Genomic DNA, 25,769 nt, shown 5'->3' with positions numbered 1-25,769 from the left:
CCAGAACAAGTGTGGGGTTGAGTGCCAAAGGCTCTAAGCCATGGCCCGGAAGAGGCTTCCTGTCAGAGCTTGGGGCATAGACAGGAGTGGGGGTGGTGCACTTGCCAAGAGAGGTCAGCAGAATCTTACGGTGCTGGGGAGGGAATTTGGACTTTATCCTGAGGAGCTGTTAAAGGATTTAAGACAGGAAGAGGCAGTATAAGTTTTTTTTTGTTGTTTTTTGTTTTTGTCTTTTGTCTTTTGTCTTTTTAGAATCACACCCACAACATATGGAGGTTCTCAGGTTAGGGTTTGAATTGCAGCTACAGCTGCCAGCCTATACAACAGCCACAGCAACTCGGGATCCAAGCCACGTCTGCGACCCACACCACAGGTCACGGCAACGCCGGATCCTTAACCCATCGAGCAAGGCCCAGGGATTAAACCTGTGTCCTCATGGATACTAGTCAGATTGGTTACTGCTGAGCCATGACGGGAAATCCCAGGATGAGATTTGAGTGAGAAAATACGTGATGAAAAATGGTAGTAAGGAGTTACCATTGTGACATATCGGTAATGAACCAGGCTGGAATCCATGAGGTTGCAGGTTCTATCCCTGGCCTCTCTCAGTGGGTTCTTTAACCACTGCTGCTGCCGTGCTGCCGTGATCCAGTGCTGCCGTGAGCTGTGGTGTAGGTCACAGACGTGGCTTGGATCTGGTGTTGCTGTGACTGTGGTGTAAGACTGGCAGCTGCAGCTCCGATTCCACCCCTAGCCTGGGAACTTCCATATGCCGCAAGTGCAGCCCTATTCCAAAAAAAAAAGAGGAAAAGTGGTAGTAAGACTTCAGTAATTCATTTAAAGGAAGCTATACTGCATTAACCACATGAGCAACTACAGACTGTAGTAATGTCCATATGTGGGCAAAATATGTTTTCATTCTATGGACATCGCTTGGTGCACAGCAGGATTCAGAGATATTTCACAAAATTTTGTGCCCAGGCCCTCCACTCTCAGGATTAGGCACTGTGAGTCTAGGTAATGTTAACACGAAACATGAAATTGACGGCAGTCAGCAGCAAGTTCGGCGTCCTCCTTAAGGTAGCAGACCAAGAGTTCCCATCGTGGCAAAGTGGTTAACGAATCCAACTAGGAACCCTGAGGTTGTGGGTTCGATCCCTGGCTTTGCTCAGTGGGTTAAGGATCTGGCGTTGCCGTGAGCTGTGGTGTAGGTCACAGATGTGGCTTGGGTCCCACATTGCTGTGGCCCTGGTGTAGGCCGGTGGCTACAGCTCCGTCTGGACCCCTAGCCTGGGAACCTCCATATGCCGTGGGAGCGGCCCCAGAAAAGGCAAAAAGACCAAAAAAAAAAAAAAAAAAAAAGATGGGCAGACCATGATCCCAACGTTAGGAGGGCTGTTTGCCTTCCCATTTGCTGTAAGGCACATGCATGTAAGTCACAGGACAGCAGTTACTTCTCACCACAACGCCAATACCAAGAGAGGAACCAATACCCAATACCTATTTACACTAATTAGGATTGTTAGCAAAACTAATGACTAGTATCATTATCAGCCAGCTTTGAATTGGCCTGCCTGACTCTTAATCCTCACAACATCTGCCGAGGTCATTGCTATTATTGCAATTGGAATTGACAACTTAATTATGTAATCTTTTGTTTCGTATCCACGTCCTGGGATAAGGTCAAGGAGCACAGGGAACACATCTGTCATGTTTGCTCTTGGATCCCCGGTGCCTAGAATGGTGCCTGTACCGTGGTAAAAGCCTTCAACACGTATTTGTTGAATGAATTTCGAATCCCCCTTTTACAAGTGAGGACACCAAGGCTTAGAGATGCTAAATAGCTTACCAATTATTAGGTCAGCAGCTAATCCAAAGTCACATCTGTCAGACTTCATCTTCTTACTGGCTCCCAAATAGTCTAAGGTTTTATAAGGATCACATAGCTTGGTCAAGTTCCTAGCAGTTCAAGAGAAAGCTATTGAAAGATTCATTAACACCTTGCAAAAGATCTTAACCATTTGGAGAACATAGCACAGAATTCAGAGGTGAACAGTAAGAGAATAGTTGTGTTTAAACCTGCCGTGTTTCATAAAGCTCTCACATTGAGAAATTCACACCTGGCATTTGAGAACAAAAGCTGGCATAGAACTCTGAGGAAGTATTGTTAAGAGTTTTCCCAACTAAATCTTTCTAAGCTTCTTATCAATAAAGATGGTGTTTTCATTAAAATGGAGATCCTTATGGTTTTATAGTTCTTTCTCCTCCACTGCAACCTTTATTGGGCTAGGGCTCCAGTTTTCATGCGTCACCTGGCATTTCTTTTTCTTACCTTACTGGCTTGAAATAATTGCCCAAGGAAGCATGGGTCCTGATTCCAGCCCCTTCCCCCCACCCAGCTTGGTCTGGGCACAAATTCTTTATGAATCCCCAGTAGTCCAAGGGGTCTGGAAAAAGCCTAGAAAAATAAGATGATCTTTTCCCATAGGAAGGGTATTGAAGGAACTTGCAGAAGCTACCCACGGTGAGAGAGGGAAGTTAAGTCTCTGGGAAAGCATTCCTTTGGGAGTAAGTGACAAGTCCTGTCTTCTTCCCATGCCACCTATTTCCAGGCAGGAGTCCAGCCAAGCTGTCAGGCAGACCCTCATCCAGATGATGCAAAAGCAACTGATGTGTGAACGGGCAGACTTGACCCCCAACAAAAGAGAGGTTAGACCCTATCTTCTCTCCCATGTCCTTCATCCGGAGCGTGCCTAGACCAGGACAAAACACTGGCCTAAGACGTCACGCTTTCTCTCCTCACCATACCATGGATAGAGGTCATGGTGCAAAGGTTTCAGACACTTGAATAATCCACAGTTTTAGTTACTATCATTGCATAGCTTTTGAAGATCTCTGAGTCATTTCTGATGTGCAAAGTGTTTTCACATGTACCTCTTACCTACTTACTGGTAGACAGACCAATATTATTTGCAAATTAGAGAGGAACAAAGAGACTATATTACTTGTCTAAAGCCACGTCATCCCCTCCAAAACCAGCCTCCAGGTGGACTATTGCTCAGTCATGGGGTTTGGCTTTTCTCCCTCTTCAAGTCAATCATCTACCATTTTTACATCTCTGGTTCTCAACCTTTGGTGTTCCATCACTTAGAGAATCTAATCTGTTCACTGATATACACACCCATTTGCACAAACACATACACACACAATTGTACATTAACTCTCAGGCCTCTCAAAGATTCCCTGAAGACTATGGACACAGGGCTGCAAATCTTTCTTTTATTTTTTATTTTATTTTACTTTATTTTTTATTTTTTCAGCCACACCTAGGACATACGGAAATTCCTGGGCTAGGGGTCAAATCAGAGCTGCAGTTGCCAGCCTACACCACAGGCATAGCAACTCTGGATGTGAGCCACATCTGCAACCTATACCAGATCTTTAACCCCATGAGCGAGGCCAAGGACCAGACCTGCATCCTCACAGAGACAGAATCAGGTTCTTAACCCATTAAGCCACAAGGGGAACTCCTATTTATGTGGGTTATATCTATCAATAGTTACTATATTAGAAATTACAGCAGGGAAAATTTTAAGATATTTTTATTGTCATTTAAAAATACCCCATTTCTTGCTGTATAGCACAGGGAACTATATCCAATCACTTGTGATAGAACATGATGGAAGATAATATGAGAAAAAGAATGTATATTTATGTATAACAGAGTCACTGCTGTATTTTGACCTACCTAAAGAGACAAAAGACCTGTACTCTGAAAATTGTAAGACACTGATGAAAGAAATCAAAGATGACACAAATAGATGGAAAGATATACCATACTCATGGATTGAAAGAGTTAATATTATCAAAATGACTATACTACCTAAGGCAATATACAGATTCAATGCAATCCCTATCAAATTACCAAGGACATTTTTCACAGAACTCTAACAAAATATTTTAAAGTTTGTTTGGAAGCACAAAAGACCCAGAATAGCCAAAGACATCCTGAAAAAGAAAAATAGAGCTGGAGGAATCAGGCTCCCGGACTTCAGACTATACTACAAAGCAAAAGTCATCAAAACTGCATGGTACTGGCACAAAGACAGACATATAGATCAGTGGAACAGGATAGAAAGCCCAGAATTAAACTCATGCACCTACAGCCAACTCATCTATGACAAAGGAGGCAAGAATATACAATGGAGAAAAGACAGCCTGTTCAATAAGTGGTACTGGGAAAACTGGACAGCCACATGGAAAAGAATGAAATTAGAACACTCCCTAACACCATACACAAAAATCAACTCCAAATGGATTCAAGACCTACATATAAGACCAGACACTATCAAACTCTTAGAGGAAAACATAGGCCAAACACTCTCTGACATAAACCACAGCAACATCTTCTCAGATCCACCTCTTAGAGTACTGACAATAAAAAGAAAAATAAACAAGTGGGACCTAATCAAACTTCAAAGTTTCTGCACAGCAAAGGAAACCTTAAACAAAACAAAAAGACAACCTACAGAATGGGAGAAAATCTTTGCAAGTGAATCAACTGACAGGGGATTAATCTCCAAAATTTATCAGCACTTTCTGCAACTCCATACCAAAAAAACAAACAACCCCATCAAAAAATGGGCAGAAGATATAAACAGACAGTTCTCCAAAGAAGGCATACAGATGGCAAAAAAACACATGAAAAGATGTTCAACATCACTCATTCTTAGAGAAATGCAAATCAAAACCATGATGAGGTACCACCTTACACCAGCCAGCATGGCCATCATCAAAAAGTCTACAAACAATAAGTGCTAGAGAGGGTGTGGAGAAAAAGGAACCCTAGTACACTGTTGGTGGGATTGTAAATTGGTGCAACCACTGTGGAAAACAGTATGGAGATTCCTCAGAAAACTAAACACAGAACTACCATTTGATCCAGCGATCCCACTCCTGGGCATCTACCCAGAGAAAACCATGACTTGCAAAGACACATGTACTCCAAAGTTCATTGCAGCACTCTTTTCAATAGCCAAGACATGGGAACAACCTAAATGTCCATTGGCAGAGGAGTGGATCCAGAAGATGTGGTACATATACACAATGGAATATTACTCAGCCATTAAAAGGAACGAAATACCAGCATTTTTTGCAACATGGATGGACCTAGAAACTATCATGCTAAGTGAAGTCAGCCATACAATGAGGCACCAACATCAAATGTTTTCACTGACATGTGGAATCTGAAAAAAGGACAAACTGAACTTCTTTGCAGAACAGATGCTGACTCACAGATATTGAAAAACTTATGGTCTCTGGAGGAGACAGTTTGGGGGGTGGGGGGATGTGCTTGGATTGTGGGATGGAAATCCTGTGAAATTGGACTGTGATGATCATTATACAACTATAGATGTGATAAATTCATGTGAGTAATAAAAATTAATTAATTAATTAATTAAAAATAAAAAATAAAAAAATTTAAAGAAAATACCCCATTACTTGAAAACATGTCATTGGAGTGATGACACCATCACACATTACACAGCCTCCAGAAAATTCTATGCATGCGCATGAGAGTAAAGAAGGTAAATAATATCCTAGTTATAACAATAGTTTTGTTTGTTTGTTTTACTTTTAGGGCCGCAGCCACAGCATATGGAAGTTCCCAGGCTAGGGGTTGAATTGGAGCTGTAGCTGCTGGCCTATATCACAGCCACAGCAATGCCAGATCCGAGCCACATCTGTGACCCACACCACAGCTCACGGCAACGCCAGATCCTTAACCCACTGAGCGAAGCCAGGGATCAAACCTGCATCCGCCTGGATACTACTTGGGTTTGTAATCCACTGAGCCACAACAGGAAGTCCCTAGTTTTGGACACACAGATCCCCTTGGAAGGGTCTTGAGGTTCCCCAGGCATCCACAAAGTGAACTTTGGGAACTGCTATCTAGATTGTTCTCCTTAAAGCACTGGATCCCCATGCCCAGAGTGTCAAGTCTCAGTCCCTGGCCCTCCCACCAGCTTCCTTCCCACCCCTCCCCTCTCACCCTAGAACTCACCCTAGACCCCTCACGTGCCTGAGCCCTCCAGCCCAGAGGTTGTCCCAAGCATTCCCACTCTGCCTTCAGGCCTTTGTTGTTCCACCCCTCATCCTCCCCTTACCTGAAATGTCCTCTCCTCCTTTGCCACCTGCCCCACGGCTTGGGGGTCACTCCCAGCGCCAGACTCCTGAGATGCTCTTCCCACCAGTCCTCACTTAGCCGTCCTGGGCTGCACCTCTTCTCTGCAGGTGTGCATGCTGTCTTCTCCATGACCCGGTGAGCCTGGGCTCAGAAAGCAGCTTGGATTCCAATCCTGACTCTGTGGCTCATTAACCTTGTTTAAGCTTTTTCACTGGAATAAAAATTACATGGTGGCACATGCTTCTAGAGGAAAAAAGAATTCAGAAGACATAAGGGAAAGGAAGTTTCTTCCCCTTACCTTCTTCACTCTCCATGCCCCAGATGGTACCTACTGTGGGCAGCTTGTCCTTCCATATCTTTTCATACATACATACATATATCATGTGATTCTTTTTATTTTTTTTACAAAGAAGAAACCATTGGAGTTCCGGTCGTGGCGCAGCAGAAACAATCCAACTAGGAACCATGAGGTGGCAGTTTTGATTCCTGGCTTCGCTTAGTGGGTTAAGGATCCCACATTGCTGTGAGCTGTGGTGTAGGTCGCAGACATGGCTCGGATCTAGGATTGCTGTGGCTGTGGTGTAGGCCGGCAGCTGTAGCTCCAATTAGACCCCTAGCCTTGGAACCTCCATATGCTGCGGGTGCAGCCCTAAAAAGAAAGAAAAAAAAAAAAAAAAGAAGCAACCATAATGTACATATGTCCATGAACTTTCTTTCTTTCTTTCTTTCTTTCTTTCCTTCCTTCCTTCCTTCCTTCCTTCCTTCCTTCCTTCCTTCCTTCTTTCTTTCTTTCTTTCTTTCTTCCTTTCTTTCTTTCTTTTCTTCCTCCCTCCCTCCCTCCCTCCCTCCCTTCCTTCCTTCCTTCCTCCTCCCTCCTTCTCTTTCCTTTCTTCCTTCCTTCTTTCTTTTCTTTCTTCCTGCCTTCTTGCCTTTCGTTTCTTCTTTCATTCTTAAAAGTATCATGGGGGCTGCCTTGTGGCTCGGCGGATTAAGGAACCAGTGTTGTCACAGCAGCAGTTTGGGTTGCTGCTGTGGTGCAGGTTTGATCCCTGGCCCTGGAATTTCCACATACTGCGGGTGTAGGGGGGGAAAAAGTATCATGGGTATTCTTTAGCTAGATCTACTACATTCTTTTTCAACTTTTTCCCAAAATACCTAAATCTTATTATTTGAATGACTTCATTAAATAAGTCCTCAAGGGTAACAAACCTTAAGACAAAGTATATTTGGACAAAAAGTCCAGTGTTCTGAGTCTGGGTAAAATGTCCAATTAAAAATTGAAGCAGAGGGAGTTCCCATCATGGCTCAGTGATTAATAAACCCAATTGGTATCCATGAGGATACCATGGGTATCCTCTGCTTTGACCTGGCCTTGCTCAGAGGGTTAAAGATCCGGGGTTGCTCTGGCTGTGGTGTAGGCTGGCAGCTGTAGTTCCAATTGGACCCCTAGCCTGGGAACCTCCACATGCTGCAGGTGTGGCCCTAAAAGAAAAAAAAAAACAGAAACCTCTAATATAAAGAAAAACTCTAGGGGGGAAAAGAAAGAAGGAGAACAAGAAAAAAATTTTAGTTCAGAAAAAATTGATGTGGAAAATGATAGACCAGAAACAAAATAATTTAAATCATCTAGAGACTTGGTCTACTACACCATAAGAGGAAAAGAAGTAACGTTTTCTGTACAAAGAAAAGCAGCACTTTTTTTTTTTTTTTTTTTTTTTTTGGCCATGCCTGTGGCATGTGGAAGATCCCAGGCCAGGGACTGAAACCTCACTACAGCAGTGACTGAAGCCACAGTAGTGACATCAGATCCTTAACCTTTTGTGCCACAGGAGAACTCCTCATACTTCTTAATATGAACTAAGAGTTATTGGAGTTCCTACTGTGGCTCAGGGGGTTAAGAACCCAGCTTGTATCCATGAGGATGCTAGTTCCACCCCTGGCCTCACTTAGTAGGTTAAGGATCTGGCATTGCCAAAAGCTGCGGTGTGGGTCACAGATACGGCTCAGATCCAACATTGCTGTAACTGTGGTGAAGGCCGGCAGCTGCAGCTCCGCTTTGACCCCTAGCCTGGGAACTTCCATGTGCTGCAGGTGCAGCCCTAAAGAGAAAAAAGAAAAGAAGAATTTAGCTGTCTTCCTGCTCTGCTCTCCTCACCTATCCTGTTTTGGGTGCTCATGGATCAGTGATTCAGAACATTATCTGTTCTGTGCTCCTTGTCTTCTCCCAAGCAAATAAATAGGCCAAGTGGAAACCTTCCTTTAAAAAGAGTACAGGGAGGAGTTCCCATCGTGGCTCAGTGGTTAACGAATCTGACTAGGAACCATGAGGTTGCGGGTTCAACCCCTGGCCTTGCTCAGTGGGTTAAGGATCTGGCATTGCCATGAGCTCTGGTGTAGGTTGCAGACGTGGCTCAGATCCCATGTTGCTGTGGCTGTGGCATAGGACATCAGCTACAGCTCCGATGAGACCCCTAGCCTGGGAACCTCCATATGCCACAGGGAGCGGCCCTAGAAAAGGCAAAAAGACCAAAAAAAAAAAAAAAAAAAAAAAAAAGAGCACAGGGAGTTCCCATCGTGGCTCAGTGGTTAATGAACCCAAATAGCATCCATGAGGACTCGGGTTCAATCCCTGGCCTCGCTTAGTGGGTTAAGTATCCCATGTTGCTGTGAGCTGTGGTGTAGGTCACAGATGTGGCTTGGATCTGGTGTTGCTGTGAATGTGGTGTAGACTGGTAGCTACAGCTCCAATTGGACCCCTAGCCTGGGACCCTCCATATGCCATGGGCATGGCTCCTAAAAAGACAAAAGACAAAAAATAAATAAAAAATAAAAAGAGTATAGAATTTCTGCCCTCTTCATCTCCACTTTTCATATACCATGGGCTTGAGCTTATCTCATTTTTTGCAGCTCAAGGACTCAATGAAAACTGCCCATGAGGAAACAGGCAGGATCTCCCCACTTTCTTCGTTTTGTTTTACTTTTTGTTTTTTAAGGCCGCACCCACAGCATATGCAAGTTCCCAAGCTAGGCGTCAAATTGGAACTGCAGCTGCCGGCCACAGCCGCAGCCACAGCAATTCTGATCCAAGCCGTATCTGTGGCCTACACCACAGTGCCCGGCAACTTGAGATGGATACTTAACCCACTGAGGAAGGCCAGGAATCAAAATGCACATCCTCCTGGTTACTAGTGGAGTTTGTTACTGCTGAGCCACAACAGGAACTCCAGGATCTCCCTGCTTTTGTGAGGTGGCTTCTTGTGCCTCCAACTAGATGAAGGGCTAGAAATGTGCAATTCCTCCCATTTAAAGCACAGGAACAGGATTGAAGGAATCAATCCCAACTTCCCTCTTCATTTTCAGTGCACTGTGGAGATCCCAAACAAAAAGTTAGGCAAGGATCTGGGGTTTCTGTTGAGGTTCAGCAGTAACAAACCTGGCTAATATTCATGAGGACACAAGGTTGATACCTGGCTTCGCTCAGTGGGTTAAGGATCTGGCATTGCTGTGAGCTGAGGTGTAGGTCGCAGATGCGGCTTGGATCCCGTGCTGCTGTGGTATAGGCCAGCAGCTGCAGCTCTGATTCCACTCCTAGCCCAGAACTTTCATTTGCCACAAGTTCGGCCCTAAAAAGGAGAAAAAAAAATTTTTTTTAATTAAAAAAACAGTGATTTATTTAGAGCTTTGAGTTCTTTTCCACACCGACATTTTAAATTGTTACATAAATTGCAAACCTGTCAGCTTTATCCTTTTATGGTTTTTGTATTTTCAGTCTTGGAAAGAGCTTTCCTAATCTTAAGATTTTTTTTTTTTAAAAAAGAAGTTCTCCTGTATTTATTTCAAGTACTTTCATATGGTTTAGCTCCTCAATCCATCTGGAATTTATTTGGGTGTCTTTCTCAAATTTATGGGTGAATTAATCCCTCCAGCAGTATTTCTCTATTTATTTGAAATGCCTCCTTTAACAAATAAAACATTCTTTTATTCCATGGCTGTTTCTGGATCGTATTCTGTTCCCTTTTTTGTTCCACTGATTCTGCATCCGCACCACGTTGTTTTTATTACTACAGCTTCAAGGTATGTTCTGTTATCCAAAAAGACATCTCATTTTTATTTTCTCAATTTTTCTTGGCTCTTTTTTTCTTTCTTTTCTTTTCTTTCTTTCTTTCTTTTTTTTTTAATTCAGTCAGATTCTTCACCCACTGCACCACAGCGGAACGCCTTAGCTCTTTTTTAAAAATAATTCATTGGTCCAACATCCTGGATTAAGTCCGAGTCAGTTTTCTCATCTGAAAAGATTAAGAAGACTATGGGCTCTACAGTCATTTTTGTCTGAATATCAGTAAGTCCACTCAGGAAAATTGAAAGTCTTCTAGATCTTTCAAGCAGAGGGGATTTAATACAGGAAACTGGTGACAGGAGATGGAAGGACCAGGTAGCCTAATGCAAGAACAGGAAGCTACTACACTAGAAGTGTAAGAAGAAGAGGAGGCACTATTGCAAAAGCCTGGAGTGGGAGCCAAATGATGGGATCTAGAACCCCATAAGGCTGCCTGATAGGAGTTGGGACCATGGAGCAAGGGCCTGTGAAGCAAATACAGGAGCTGTGGGAGACATAGCTGTTGCCAGAGTCACCTCAGGAAGCAGAGAGAGAGAGATGGGAAGAAATACTCTGGTTTCTCTCCTCCTCCTTCTCTCCAAGCTTCCACTAGTGCTTCCCATTGGCTGAATCAACCTGGAAACCAGAGAGCCAGGGAGCCTGGGAAATGTAGTCCTCTGTGATACAGCACAGAGGTTAGGAAAGGCGAGAGAATAATCTGAGCCAGAACCAACCATGGGCCACAATCACATACCAGTTGTGTGACCTTGGAAAAGTTATTTACCTTCTGCTTGCCTCAGTTTCCTCCTCCCAAAATTGGGGATACATAATAATAGTACTATCATGGGGCTGAAAGGCATTAATACATGTTAAACACTTTGTAAGCATCTATTAAATGTTATTTATTATTATTCTGTAAAATGAAGATGTCAATCCCTATCTGGCAGAGTTATAGTCAAAAATAAAGTGAGATGATGACTATAAAATGTTTGCATGGGCATTCTCTTGTGGTATAATGGGCTAAGGATCCGATGTCACCATGGCTTGAGTCACTGCTGTGGCGCAGGTTTGATCCCTGTCCCAGGAAATTCTACATGTCATGGGTGCAGCCAAAAAAAAAAAAAAAAAAAGTTTGCACGGTCTTGTGTATATGACACTGGGTACTCGAGAAATGATAGCTTTCCTTATAGCACCAGTGCCTCAAAACATGCTCAATAAAGGCTGCAGCTGACAATAATGATGGCCTTGACCTGGGAAGGTCACAGACTCCTCAGGGTGAGGAGTGACACTTTTGCTCTGCTAGAGAGGGAGGAGGACTCTGGAGGGCTGGGACTCCAGGGGTCCAGGCAACACACAGCCCTTTATCAACCAACATGCCCATGCGTGGAGATACATTTGGAGTGACATCTAGTATCCTTCTCAGGGGTTTCTTCTGCTCCTCTCAGTGCCCCATCTTTGACTGTAGCCTGTTCTTTCTGGCTCATATGGATAATTGTGCCTTTCTGTGTTCACATCGTGGTGTGAACATCCATGAGTGTACAATCCCCTGGGTGTGTTGAGTACTTTACCACTTACAGACATTGCTCCATCTGGTCCTCCCAACAAGCCCTCTAAGGCAGACAGGGCAAGCTTCATCTTCCCTGTTGAACACCAGTGGAAGCCAAGACTTCAAGAAGACAAAGGGATAGACCCAAAGGCCCCCAGGGACTTGGGACAAGGCCATCTCACTCTGGTTCAGGATTCTTCCTACTAATATCCCCAGCTGCTTCCCACTAGCACATGAATTCATGTGCATATGCACACGTGTGCAACCCGCACATACACGCATATACAACAGATTCAAATCTCTGAAGGGACAGGTCATGCCTTATCAATCTTAACATTTCCTGCCTCAGACACAGTGCCCGGCAGCTCGAAAATAATGAGATGGTGGAATTGAGCGGGCCTTGACTCCTGAGCGGGACCCTCTGGGGGAAGTGAGAGGGGGAACATAGATGAAAATACAGCCAGGGTCAGAGTTCAAGACCAGCTTGTTCAAACTCCTCAAGGCTTCCGTCCTTTTTTTTTTTTTTGTCTTTTTGTTTTTTTTGCCTTTTTCTAGGGCTGCTCCCGCAGCATATGGAGGTTCCCAGGCTAGCGGTCAAATCAGAGCTGCAGGCGCCGGCCTACACCACAGCCACAGCAACGCAGGATCCAAGCCACGTCTGCAACCTACACCACAGCTCACGGCAACACCGGGTCCTCGACCCACTGAGCAAGGCCAGGGATGGAACCCGCAACCTCATGGTTCCTAGTCAGATTCGTTAACCACTGTGCCACGATGGGAACTCCAAGGCTCCCGTTCTTTGATTCCAGCTCTAGCAGACCCTTCTCAAGTCATCACAGAGCAGGGGGCCTGCTCACCCGGATGGACTGAGATGCTCAGGGCAATGGATCTGCCCACCTGGCTCTGTCCCGGGGCATGTAACAACTTCTTCTGAGCAGCGGGATGCCTGGCAGGCAGGAGCTTGCTCTAAACCCACAGTGCTAATCAACCAACTGCTTCAGCTGCCCACCTAGGGCCTGGCATCCACACTGGTCCCTGGCAGACCCGATGGAGCAGGAGCCTCATTCATGTGGGCACGGATGCTGGCAGTAAGCATGGGACACTGGAGATTAGAAGCCTGAGCTAATAAAATGGTTGCCACTGGGCATCAGTGCTTGCCAGGCACGTCTATTTGACTATATCTGGTTCTACTCTTGACTCAGCCAAGGCATAGATGCTGCTGGGGTCTGACTCAGACCTCTGCACTGGCTTCAGCTATGAATTTGCTTCTCTCATATATATATATATATATATTTTTTTTTCTTTTCTTTTTAGGGCTGCACCAGCAGCATATGGAGGTCAAATCAGAGCTATAGCTGCCAGCCTACACCACAGCCACAACAATGCGGGATCCAAACCACATCTGTGACTTACACCACAGCTCATGGCAATGCTGGATTCCTACCCACTGAGAGAGGCCAGGGATAGAACCCACGTCTTCATGGATACTAGTCAGTTTCTTAACCTGCTGAGCCCCAGTGGGAACTCCCCCTCGGATATTTTGAAGATTTTCCATACTCAATCAATTTGGCTGGGCTTTACATCTGTGCTCTTTCCCCTTATCTTGGAATGGGAGGCCACTCTGTCCTGTCGGCCTGAAAGACTTCTAAAGCAGGGGTGTGGAGGCGAGCTTAGCACAGGTGGCCTGGGCAGCTGCCCACGCCACTGCTCTGTGCTTTCAAGAGCCCTGTTGGTCTTCCCATTTTCCCCTCTGCCCACAGAAGTCCCGGTGCCCTTGAGAGTCAGCAGGCAAAGGCAGGGTCATGAAATAGAAAATGGGCACTGAGTGGGAAGAATAAAAGCCAAAGGCCTCACATGGGGACTCTGAGACTCCATGCAGCCTGCACCTGTTACCCGTCTTCATTTCCTCCTATTTTTTTGGGGGGGGGGTGGGGGGCTGTGCCCAAGGCATGGGGAAGTTCCCAGGCCAGGGATTGAACCCACACCATAGGTGTAACCAGAGCCACAGCAATGACAACACTGGATCCTTAACCTGCTGCACAACCAGGGAAGTCCTATTCCTCGTTTCCTCTTACTGTCCCCTCACATCGCTTTTCACTGTTCCCAGAACATGCCAGGCCCACTCCTACCACAGGGCCTTTGCACCACCCTTCACTCAGACAGCCCCACACTCCCACCTGCTCCCTGCTCAGCCCTTTTTTTTTTTAATGTCATTTTCTCTCCCGGGGCCTTCCTTGACCACCTCCCCACCACCGCAGGCCCTGTTCCCCATCCCCCTTGTCTTCTGGCCAGTTCCTCTCACCTTTCCACCTTACTTATCTTGGTATGATTACTCTCCCCACCTCTGCAGTCTTGTCTGTTTGCTCACTGCTGTAGCCTCAACACCAAAGCAGCGCCTGACATGTAGCACATGCTCGGAAATATTTGTTAAATTCTTGCATGAATGAGGATGGACTGGGAGCTGATTCCAGGCAGCCATGGATTTGGGTCAGCCCCGCTCCCATCTGGACCTGACTCAGTTCATCTGTCTCATGACAGGCGCACGAGGGCCGCTGTGTAAGCCGCCTTCCAGTGGTCACAACGGATGAGTCCAGGCCATATCCTCTTACCACCCAAGAAAGGCCCAAACAGAAGGCAACGAGGGAAAGGAGGCAGGAAGCAGCTGTCAGGATGACTAACTGGGCTCTTAAGTCATCGTCCCTGGGTGCCAGTGCCTCGGTGAAGCTCCGGGTTATGGAGACTCACGTGGCCTCCTGGCCTGACCCAGCCCAAGAGGACCACGAGGGGCACCTGGATAAATTAACTCCATCTTAGAGAGCTGACCCTGAGGCCTGGAGTGGGGCTAGAGATTTGCTGAGCTTTGTCCAGGAATGTTGCAAAGCTAAACTTGATTCAGCTCTCATTCAACAAATAGTTAGAAAGACTCCCTCGGCGCCAGGCAGAGGAGTGAACCAGGGGAGAGAGGTCCTGCCTTGACCCATGTGTTTACTTGTGAGTCCTGGCCATGCCATCCGTTCTACCTCCTGCTCTCCAGGACCTTACATGGCTGTAGCTGATGAAGAGATGCCCTTTAGCTCAAAAAACAACAGCAGCAGCAGCTGCCTGCACCCCCACTGGACAGTGAGACAAGAGCACTGGTTCCCAGGATCCCTTTCCTGGATCCCAGTCACATCCATCATTCAATATTATTGGAGTATAGCTGACTTATATTGTTGTATTAGTCAACTTTGTGTTCTATCCCCCTTCAGGGAAAAATCAACCCCATCCCTTGATCTCCTTCTGGTCTTTGATCCGACTGTTCCCTAACAAATTCACTTTCTGTACCCGTTGGGTGAACGGCCCCAGGGCCCCCCTTCGTGCATTCTTCCCTCTCTGAACCATCTCTCCCGTCCCTTCTCTCTACTTCCTCAGAACTGCTCATCATGGAGTTCCCGCTGCGGTTCTGTGGGTTAAGGAAATGGCATTGCCACAGCTGTGGCTTAAGGGTCTCAGCTGTGGCTCAGATTTGATCACTGGTCCAGGAACTTCTATGTCTTGGGTGCAGCCGAAAAAAAAAAAAAAAAAGACCCAGAACACCTGCTCACTGTGAGTGCATTGTCATCTGTATCACACACACACCTTTCCATGTCATCACTGGGTGTCCGAGGCCGTTTCCTATATGTATGTCTCATCTCTCCGTGAGACTGTGAACTCCTTGAGGGCAGGGGCCATTTCTATTTTTCTGTATCCCATGCATACCCACTCACTCAGCAATAGGTCTGTGATAGATCTGACCTAGATTTACTGAAGCGGGACATATAAAAACACGTTTGGGAAATGTGGATTTGTTTACAGATGTTAACAGGAAACTGTAGGAGTTCCTGCTGTGGTGGTGGGTTAAGAATCTGACTGCAGTAGCTAGGGTGGCTGTGGAGGAGCTGCCCTGAAGCAGTGAGGTAAAGTATCAGATTCAGGTGTTCCCCTTGTGGCACAGTGGAAACGGATCTGACTAGTAACCATGAGGTTGTGAGTTTGATCCCTGGCCTCGCTCAGTGGGTTAAGGATCTGGTGTTGCTGTGGCCATGGTGTACGTTGCAGATGAGGCTCAGATCCCACGTTGCTGTGGCTGTGGTATAGACTGGCAGCTGCAGCTCTGATTTGACCCCTAGCCTGGGAACCTCCATATGTCTCGGGTGCAGCCCTAAAAAGCAAAAAAAAAAACAAACAAACAAAACCAGGTCAGATTCAGTCCCTAGCCTGGGAACTTCCATAAGCCACAAGTGCGGCCATTTTTAACAAAATTAAAATTAAATTTTTTAAAAAGAGGAAAATGCAGACTACAAGGTTGTATTATGGTCTGATTACCATGGTATAAACTATGTAGTCATAAGGGTAAAACTGGAAGGTAATCAGGAAAAATAAAAAGCATTTTGTTAGGGTTGTGGGATTATGAGTGATTTGTTGAATAAGTGGTAAATATTGTTATTGCCTTGTTTATGTATTTGAAAACATTTTTTTTAATACATGGATGGGTTTTAAGTGCCATCGAAACATCCCACTCTCAGGTATAAATTTATTAAATCTTTCTTTGGAATGAAAAGGGAATGGGAGCAGGGTAGGCAGCATTGTCCTTTAGAGACTTTACTCAAGTCATATTTATACACAAAGAACGAAGCAAAGGGGGAAAAAAAGCCAAAGTCCAATTTTTGCCTGCAAATGTTTATTCCCTGAGGATGGGACAGAAAAATAAACAGTTTAAAATAACCAAATGAAATCACGTGAGCTGTAAGGATTTTTTTTCTCTCCTCCAGAATGGGAAGCACATGCATTCTCCTGAGTTTCCTGGTGTTTTGTGCTCTGATGCCCCAGCAGCGGGGGCTGAGACTGGGAGAGGGGCTGGGTCCACCTGCCCAACCAGGCAAGGACAGCTCTGGGCACAGGCCTCCTTTGAATCCTTACACCCCCTTTTTTTTCTTGAGGCATATGGGTTTCCCCGGCCAGGGATCAGATCTGAGCCACAGTTGAAAACTGCTGCGCCAGATCCTTAGCCCATTGCACGGGGCCAGGGACCAAACCCCCCATCCCAGCGCTCCAGAGACACGGCCAATACCATTGCGCCATAGCAGGAATGCCCTCATCCCATTTTTTACATGTTTCTTTTATTCATATCAGACTGTGGACTCTCAAAGATGAGAGTCATACTCTTTCTGTCACAGGGATCCTCTCTAAGAGGAACCCAAGCAGTCATTGGTCCAACCCTTTCATCAGTCCCAGGAGGACCAGGATCAGAAAATGAGGCCTGCAGAGGTCACACAGCCCAGGATTCTTAGGGAGACTGGTTTTATTTATTTACTTATGTATTTATTTATTTTTGGCCATGCTTGTGGCATATGGAAGTTCCTGGGCCAGAGATGGAACCTCCACCACAACAGTGACTTGAGCTGCTGCAGTGACAAAACCTGATCCTTAACCCACCCGGATGCAAGGGAATTCCCCAAATTATTTTTATGTTGGAGTTTCCATCATGGCACAGCGGAAACAAAGCCAACTAGGAACCATGAGGTCGCCGGTTCGATCCCTGGCCTCATTCAGTGGGTTAAGGATCTGGCATTGCCGTGAGCTGTGGTGTAGGTCACAGACGCAGTTCAGATCTGGCATTGCTGTGGCTGTGGTATAGGCCAGCAGCTGTGTCTCCAATTAAACCCCTAGCCTGGGAACCTTCATATGCCACAGGTGTGGCTCTCAAAAGACAAAAGACAAAAGAAAAAGTTAATTATGTTAATAATTATGTTAATTAAAAGTTAACAATTATGTTTAGTTTTTTTCCTAGTAAAATGCTAATCATTACTACCTTGGTGATCCACTGCATTAACAATGCGAGATCCTTAACCTGCTGCGACGCAAGGTACTCCTGGGGAGGACTGGTTTTAGAGAAGTCTGGAGTGCCCAAGCCCAGCCTCCACAGTGTCCCTTAGGTAGTCAGAACACCCCTCTGACAAGTGTGAGTTGAGCATATATCCCCCGGATTAGAAAGATGGCAAAAGAAAGACAATGAGTTTCCTGGTGGCCTAATGGTTAAGGACAGGCGTTGTTACTACTGTGACTCAGGTTCGATCCCTGGCCTGGAAACTTCTGCATGCCACATGTGCCATCCCACTCCCCAAAAGAATGACAAAGCAATGATGCTCCCTAATATTAAAAGGAATTTAGCATTCAGAGAGGGAGAGAGGTGGAGCCAGTTCACAGAGAGCCAGAATATAAAGCAGAAAGGAAGAAGTGTTGCAAGAGGCATACCCGGAGGAGGAAGGAGCCTCTGACAAGCTGGGCTGAGAACATCTCTGGTTGGCATTAAGCTGGCATAAAAGGGTTCAGGATGATGCAGATGAGGTCAGCAGCTTCGAAACTATTGCATTCATTTAACAAATACTTGCTCATCACCAACTACCATGGGCCAAGCAAGGTTCTAGGCACTTGGGAAGCAAATCTCTCCCCTTGTGAACCTTACATTCAAGTAAGAGCGGGGTCACTACACACGGTGTAGAACTAGAAGTAGGAGAGGGAGTTCCCTGGTGCTCCAGTGATTAGGATTTGGTGTTTCACCTCTGTGGCCCAAGGTTCGGTCCCTGGTCTGGGAACTGAGACCCCACATCACACTGTGGACCCAAAAAAAAAAAAAAACTATAAAATAAGTAGGGTAGGTGGGCCAGTGAGAATGTAAAATTGTGCCACTGCTGCACAAAACGGTGTGGCAGCACCTCAAAAAATTAACCATAGAAATATCCCTTGATCTAGCAATTCCACTTCACTCACCCCATGCAGAAATCTGGGCTAAGAGGGGTCCAAAAAGAGGGATCAGAAAGTTTCTGCCTTCTTCGTGAGGCAGAAATGAAGACCACTGAGCTAGAGCCACTGCCACCAATCTACTGGTTTACCTCTATCCCTCTTCTGTCAATTCCAATGGTACTAAGGAAACTGCTTAATAGTGGAGCTGGTGGATTTCCCGTCGTGGCGCAGTGGTTAACAAATCCGACTAGGAACCATGAGGTTGCGGGTTTGGTCCCTGCTCTTGCTCAGTGGGTTAACGATCCGGTGTTGCCGTGAGCTGTGGTGTAGGTCGAAGACGCGGCTCGGATCCCACATTGCTGTGGCTCTGGCGTAGGCCTGCGGCCACAGCTCCAATTAAACCCCTAGCCTGGGAACCTCCATATGCCACGGGAGCGGCCCAAGAAATAGCAGAAAAAAAAAAAAATAGTGCAGCTGGGAAAGAACTTCCTCAGGCCTGGGGGGCAATGCACAGAGCAGAAGGTCTTATTTGGGTGATGGATGGGAAGAATGACTGGATTTTATTGAACTCATAGCAACGTCACCATAGTCGCTTGCAGTCGCTCTTCCATGGGGAACATCATGGCTCAGACGCTGGAGCTGCATGTGACCAAAAACTTCATTTCTCTGGAAACAATTCTGCTAGGACAGGAACTGAGAATGCGTTCTCCATGACCCGTGGGTGAGTTTGCCTTCTGTGAGAACGCTGGTTTTTCCATTTCTCATTACACTGCTCTCATAGCTCCTGGGTTTGGAAGAGGTCGCTGTTGTTAAATTCTTGTATGACTTTCACCCCCATCAAACCAAGGATTAAGGTGAATAAAGAAACTCATCTAAAGTAGAATGTTCCAATGTCCCCGAGAGAATTCCTTTTCATAAAACCTGGGGTTTCGTGCCATGGCATTACAGAAAAATAAAACCAGAGAAACCAAGTGCAAATTATATTGGTACAGACAATGGTGTGAGACGGAGTCTTTCTCTCAAGCTATTTTAATTGCCAGATGTGAAAGACAGTAGACTTCTTGCTGATGCTTTGCCAGCCATGTGGCTAATGCCCACTGTAGCTGCACTAAAGGCTCCGGGGCATAAAGCCAAGATGTGATGGCCAAAAGCCAGTGATGACTTCAGCATGAGCTTTTTCCACCTGCCAGCCCCACCATCTTGGCAGGGTCTGCACACCAACTGCCTGACTCCATTGGATGGCTAAATCGTCCTTGGGTAGAGGTTCATATTCATAGGAAAGGCTTTAGGAAATTAGCTTAGAGTTTAACGCTGGGGGATGTTGCTGGCCCAAGGGTGGTCTCTGGAATTCTCTGCTAAGATCCAGTGTGTCTAAGCCATGGTATTATGGAAAGAGCATGGGAAGGAAAAGGAGACAGGAAGTTTGAGGTTTAACCATGATTCACCTCTGTGCTGGTTATCTTTTTTTTGACCATGCTGATGGCATGTGAAGTTAAGTTTTTGGACCAGGGATTGAACCTGAGCCACAGCAGTGACAATGTCAGATCCTTGACCCACTAGGCCACCAGGGAACTCCTGTGCTGGTTATCTTCTGCTTTTTTTTTGGTGAAAGTTCCCAGGCTAGGGGTCCAATTAGAGCTGCAGCTGCCAGCCACAGCCACAGGCACAGCAACGTGGGATCCGAGCATCGTCTGCAACCTACACCACAGCTCACAGCAATGGCAGATCCTTAACCCACTGAGTGGGGCCAGGGATGGTACCCGAATCCTCATGGATACTAGTAGGTCCTTAACCCACTGAGCCACAACGGGAACTCCTGGTTATCTTCTCTTTGCTTAACCCACCCTAGAGCCACTCTCTACTCTGCCCTGCCCTGCTCTGAACCTAGGGAGACTGACCTGTAATAGGCTCCCCTGTCCTCTGGCCTGAGTAAGACCAATGAGCATCTCCCAGGAGGAGAAAGCTTGGGTGTTAGTTCCTCTACCCCTTCCTAGGTCTCTGTAGGCTTTGCGTGTCTCTCTCCAGGTTCTGGTAACTGCGCCTTCCTCTCTCTTTTACAAGCTCAGTACCTCCCCAAAACACCACACTGTCCCTTGCTGACTCACACACCCTGCCCCCACTTTTGCAAAGAGTTCCTTCACTGAATTCTGCAGAAGCGGTCCAGTTAGAGTGTGTCCTCTGCCTCCTGCTGGGTCCCTGACTGATGGGACTGGGAATGAGCCAGGTGGTGCTGCTCACACCAACTAAGCTCTTGGTTTCCTCTTCTTTAAAATGGAGATAAATGACCAAAAAAAAAAAAAAAAAAAGAAAAGAAAAGAAAAGAAAGAAAAGAAAAAGAAATAAAAATGCCGGATGTGAGTTCTTACACTCTCGTTTCACACAGTTTTCATAAGGTTTATAATGGATATAAAGCACTAAACAAGCATGTTTTTAAAATAAACATACCATATAAGTTTCACAATTCCAGGAATGCCTAAAAACAACATGTTATGTTTTACATGTCAAGATACTGCTGCCAATATGTGGCACTTTGGGTAGTTTTTCTAAAATTCACATGGGTTTTTATTAAATATCCAAAAGGTTAACTGGATTTCACTGTGCTAAACATAAACACATTAGATGGCCAATAATAGTCCTAAAATCTATCCCAAATTCAGGAAGATATGGCAGATAAAAGACAAAAACATTTTCCATATTTTGAACTAATCAGGATAGTAATGATTAGCACTGTACTGGGAAAAAAAACTAAATACAAATATTAACATATTAACATTTTAAGATACACACAAATAATTCTGGGAATTCCCTTGTGACAAAGTGGGTTGAGGATCCGGCTTTGTCACTGGAGTGGCTCGGGATCACTGCCGTGATGCAGGTTCGATCCCTGGCCCAGGAACTTCCACATGCCGCAGGCATGGCCAAAAAAAATTTTTTTTGGTTATCACCATTGACTACCAAGATGCAAGCTGGTGTAGGAAAAGGGACACTGTCAGATTTTAAAAATACGTCCTGACTTTAACTGCCACTTCTGACACATCCTACAGGTGTGACGTTAAGCAGAGCATTTAATCCCTCTGTTATCATCAGAGGGTCTAAGTGGCTGCCTCCCTTCCTTTTGATTGAGATGACAGTCCCTCGTAAATGAAATTGAGCTACAGGTAATTGCTCCCCAAGGCTTCTTTACATACGTCATCTCTGACTATTCTTATCTGATTAAGATAAGTGGGGGCGCTGAGAGTTGCCCTGATTTGAGACTCAGAGGAGGAGGGTAGAGGTCTTGGGGGAAGGCAGTGAGGGGACAAAACAGATGAGGGCCAGATGTCCTGATTCACTAGCACGGAAGAGCCACCCTCGGCTGGCCGCAGTCCAGTCACAGAGGTTGGGTTCAGCGGTGGAAAACACCAGTCCTTGCCCTCGAGGACTTTACCCTTTAACCAAAGAGCTAAATATAACCCACAGAAAATCGTTTAAGAGGGGGTTATCATCACGCATCGTGTGGTTCACTGAAGCTCCAAGCTCACCGTGCACTGGAACATTGGTGATCACGGATGTCAGGCTGCAAGGAAGAGCTGGGCCTCCTGAGCTTGGGTGCAGGGCTGGAGCAGGGCACCCAGCCAGCAGGAGGCTGGCTGTGGTGGAGGGGGAAACAGCTTTAGGAAAGTAGGAAGGAGCCAGACGGCCCAGCCTAGGGGCCAGGCTTGATAACATTTACATTCATGCATTAAGACACTGCCACATAGTTTTGAGCAAAGAGTTCCAAGGTGAGAGTGGATTTAAAAAAATATATATATAGGTTTTGCAGAGATGGGCAAGATAAAGTGATGGAGAGACTGCAGAAAAAAGATATTTTTTTCACTCTTTTTTTTTTTTTTTTTTTTTTTTTGGTCATGCCCACAGCATGTGGAAGTTCCTTGGCAAAGGATCCAATACCAGACCCTTAACCTGCTGAACCACCAGGGAACTCCTTTTTTTCCCCACTTTTTTAAAGAAACCTAAATATATGCAATATAACCCATGAATTAGAATTGGTGGTCCAAAGATAGGCCCTTTCCTGTCAGAGACAGGCCCTTCTCAGAATGTTTGTTTTCCCTTTAAATGGAGTTTATTTACCCTTCAAATTGAGAAGCTTATGCTACTGTGAGGTAACAGTCATGGCCTTGCCAGGTCTCAAATCAGATGGGGGCTCTGCTCCAGGCCCTATGGATTTACAACCACATTTTCGCCATTTGTCTCACTCTAGTTACCAAATGTCTGTGTGTGTGTGTGTGTGTGCATTTAAAAAAAGAACATGTGGGAGCTTCTGTGTGGCTCAAGGGGTTAAGGATCCAATGTTATCACTAGGGTTGCTGCTTTGCTGCAGGTTTGATTCCTGGCCTTGGAATTCTACATGCCATGGGTGTGACCAAAAAAATAAATTAAATAATTTTTTTAATCTTTTTAGGGCCACACCCTCAGTGTGCGGAAGTTCCTGGGCTGGGGGTCAAATCAGATCTGCAGCTGCCAGGCTATACCACAGCCATAGCAACGCTGGATCTGAGCCACATCTGCGAACTACACCGAAGCTTGAGGCAACGCTGGATCCTTAACCCACTGAGTGAGGCCGGGGATCGAACCTGTGTCCTCACAGATACTAGTTGGGTTCATTACCGCTGAGCCACAACAGGAACTCCCAAATAAAATAATTTTTAAAAATTAAAAAAAAGGACATTTGTGCCTATACAATATTAACCGATTGGTACTTCAGACCACTGACTTTCAATCTGGCCCTTCTTTTTTTTTTTTTTTTTTTTTTTGTGATCAGTTTTCCTGTATTATCTACTCACCCTGTAGAGCTGGCTCAGCAGTGAAGATTTAATGACTATCTTGCCCGGGCTTTGGCTCCACTTAGACCCAGATCCACCCTGGATCGCCTCCCTCAGCAGCCAACAACCTTTTGTCTTGGGTCCAAGTTGTTTGCTTATTTTTCCTCCCCTATTTGAATCATTGAAAGAAATGTATTAGTTTGCTTTTTCAACTTCTCTATTCCCTAGAATGTTGCTTTCCTTTTTATTTTTTGTTTCTGTTCTTCTTCTTCTTCTTCTTTTTTTTTTTTTTTTTGGCTTTTTAGGGGTACACTCATGGCATGCGGAGGTTCCCAGGCTAGGGGTCAAATTGCAGCTGTAGCTACCAGCCTATACCACAGCCACAGCAACGTTCAGATCCGAGCCACAACTGCAACCTACACCACAGCTCAGGGCAACAATGGATCCTTAACCCACTGAGTGAGGCCAGGGATTGAATCTGTGTCCTCATGGATACTAATCAGGTTTGTTTCCGCTGAGCCACGATGGGATCTCCTGCTTTGCTTTTTAAATACAGGACAGGATAAAGTTATGCTGAGTGTTTTTTTTTAGCAGACTTGGGGGGAGGGGGAGGGAGGATCTAATTTGAAATAAAAAGGGAAGTATCCTTTTTTTTGGTTTTTATTTTTTATTTTTTCCCCTGAATTATCATCTTCACCATCATATGTTGAAATGCAACATATATTGGCAGAGAATACATGGAAGGCATAATAAATGTCATGATTTCTAGCCACTGGGCAGTCTATATGGAATAAGCTATGTGTGTTGGGTTAGGACAGAAGTCTGAGGCACGGGGGCGATGGTCAAATGTTAAAAGAGGGAAAATTTACCCCTAGCCTGGGAACCTCTATATGCCATGGGAGCGGCCCTAGAAAAGGCAAAAAGACAAAAAAAGAAAAAAAAAGAAAGAAAGAAAGAAAGAAAAGAAAAAGAGGGAAAATTTAGGCGTTCCCATTGTGGCTCAGAGGAAACAAACCTGACTAGTATCCATGAAGAGGCAAGTTACATCCCTGGCCCCACTCAGTGGGTTAAGGATCCAGTGTTGCTGCCAGCTGTGGTGTAGGTCACAGACATGGCTTGGATCCCACATTGCTGGGGCTGTGGCTGTGGCTGTGGCTGGCAGCTGCAGCTCCGATTCGACCCCTAGCCTGGGAACCTTCATATGCCATGGGTGTGGCCCTAAAAAAAAAAAAAAAAAGGAAAAGAGGGAAGATTTAGAGGACGTCGGGCCCCAAAGGATGGGTGGGACCTGAGAGACCCAAGCAGAGGGCTGGGTCTGGGCAGGGAGAGGCCCCAGAAGAGGCTGTAGAGGCCAACACAGACTGCTGTGTCTGATGAACTTGGCACGTGGAGAAGAACAGGGGTGGTAGGGGTGGAGGGGTGGAGGGGTGGATGACAATTCTGAGAAGGCAGGGCCATGTGGCAGAGCAGGGGCTCAGAACCCCCAGTCTGTGGCTGGCTTCAGGGGTCCTAAGCCCTGAAGTTGTGTCTGTGCAGGTTTGGCAGAGATGGCCACGGAGGCCCAAGGACTATGGGGAGAGCTTTGCATGGCCTTGGCCGGAGCTTCAGATTTTACTCCCTGGAAGCCAATGCATATGGGGCCTGTAAAAGAGGGGTATCCTGGGGAGAGCAGTTATCATGTATTTTTTTTAAATGATTATTTTTTTAATGGTGCTGTTTGGGTTTTGTTTTTTTAGAGATTAATCCAGCAGTGGTGGGTTAGAATGAGGAGAAACTCAAGCAGAGAGATGATTTCAGCCTCTCATGGTTCGGGCATGAGATGAAAAAGGCCCAAATGCAATGATGGGATGGGCCGGGGACAGGGAGGGGACACTATAAAAGACAAACTGGCAAAAGTTTGTGATCACATGTGAAGAGACGAAAAGAATGCATTAGTGACTCAAAGTGACCGATCAGTCCAGGGGAGGTGTAACTGGGTTTACACACCATACTGGCTCATTTCTATAGCTTATTGCTTTTACCAACAGATTTTGCTTGCAAACTGTCCCAAAGATCATTTCCTTGAAGGATCAATGTGCCTTCTCAAAAGGGCGTATGAGTAACCAATAAACTCTGAGCTCCTTCCTAGAGCAAGACACCCTACTGGGCTGATAGAGGCCAAATATGTAAGGGTTTCCAGAAGAAAGTCACAGCAGGTCTTAGGGATTCATCAGGTTTTGCTGTTATATCTTCTTTTAAATTAGTATTGGCATTCCTGCTGTGGCGCAACTGGATAGGCGGTGTCTCTGGAGCACTGGGACGCACGTTCAATCCCTGGCCTGGCACAGTGGGTTAGGGAACCAGCGTTGCCACAGCTGTAGGCACGGATCACAACTG

General features: G+C 45.7%; 1 long non-coding RNA gene across 2 annotated transcripts in view; it reads right to left on the bottom strand.

Moving 5' to 3' along the window:
• LOC106507373 (uncharacterized) overlaps positions 1-15,393 on the bottom strand; it is a 51,191-nt gene extending 35,798 nt beyond the window's left edge. Inside the window, exons 1-2 of one of the 2 annotated variants that reach the window (XR_014841559.1) lie at positions 13,258-15,393; positions 6,168-6,715 (exon numbers count right to left, since the gene is read on the bottom strand). This is a non-coding gene — a long non-coding RNA (uncharacterized LOC106507373). Of the gene's footprint in view, positions 1-1,849; positions 1,962-6,167; positions 6,716-13,257 lie in introns of those variants that run through there. The other variant, XR_014841560.1, reaches the window with a different exon arrangement.
• Positions 15,394-25,769: the final 10,376 nt, after the last annotated feature.

The sequence above is a fragment of the Sus scrofa genome, chromosome 3, assembly GCF_054392235.1.
Source record: "Sus scrofa isolate SSC_HxYL_T2T_F1_AM1 chromosome 3, Sscrofa_HxYL_maternal_Yorkshire_Landrace_v2.0, whole genome shotgun sequence".
NCBI lineage: Eukaryota > Metazoa > Chordata > Mammalia > Artiodactyla > Suidae > Sus > Sus scrofa.
Note: the sequence above shows the minus strand (reverse complement) of the source record. Positions and strands in the feature narration are given on the sequence as shown.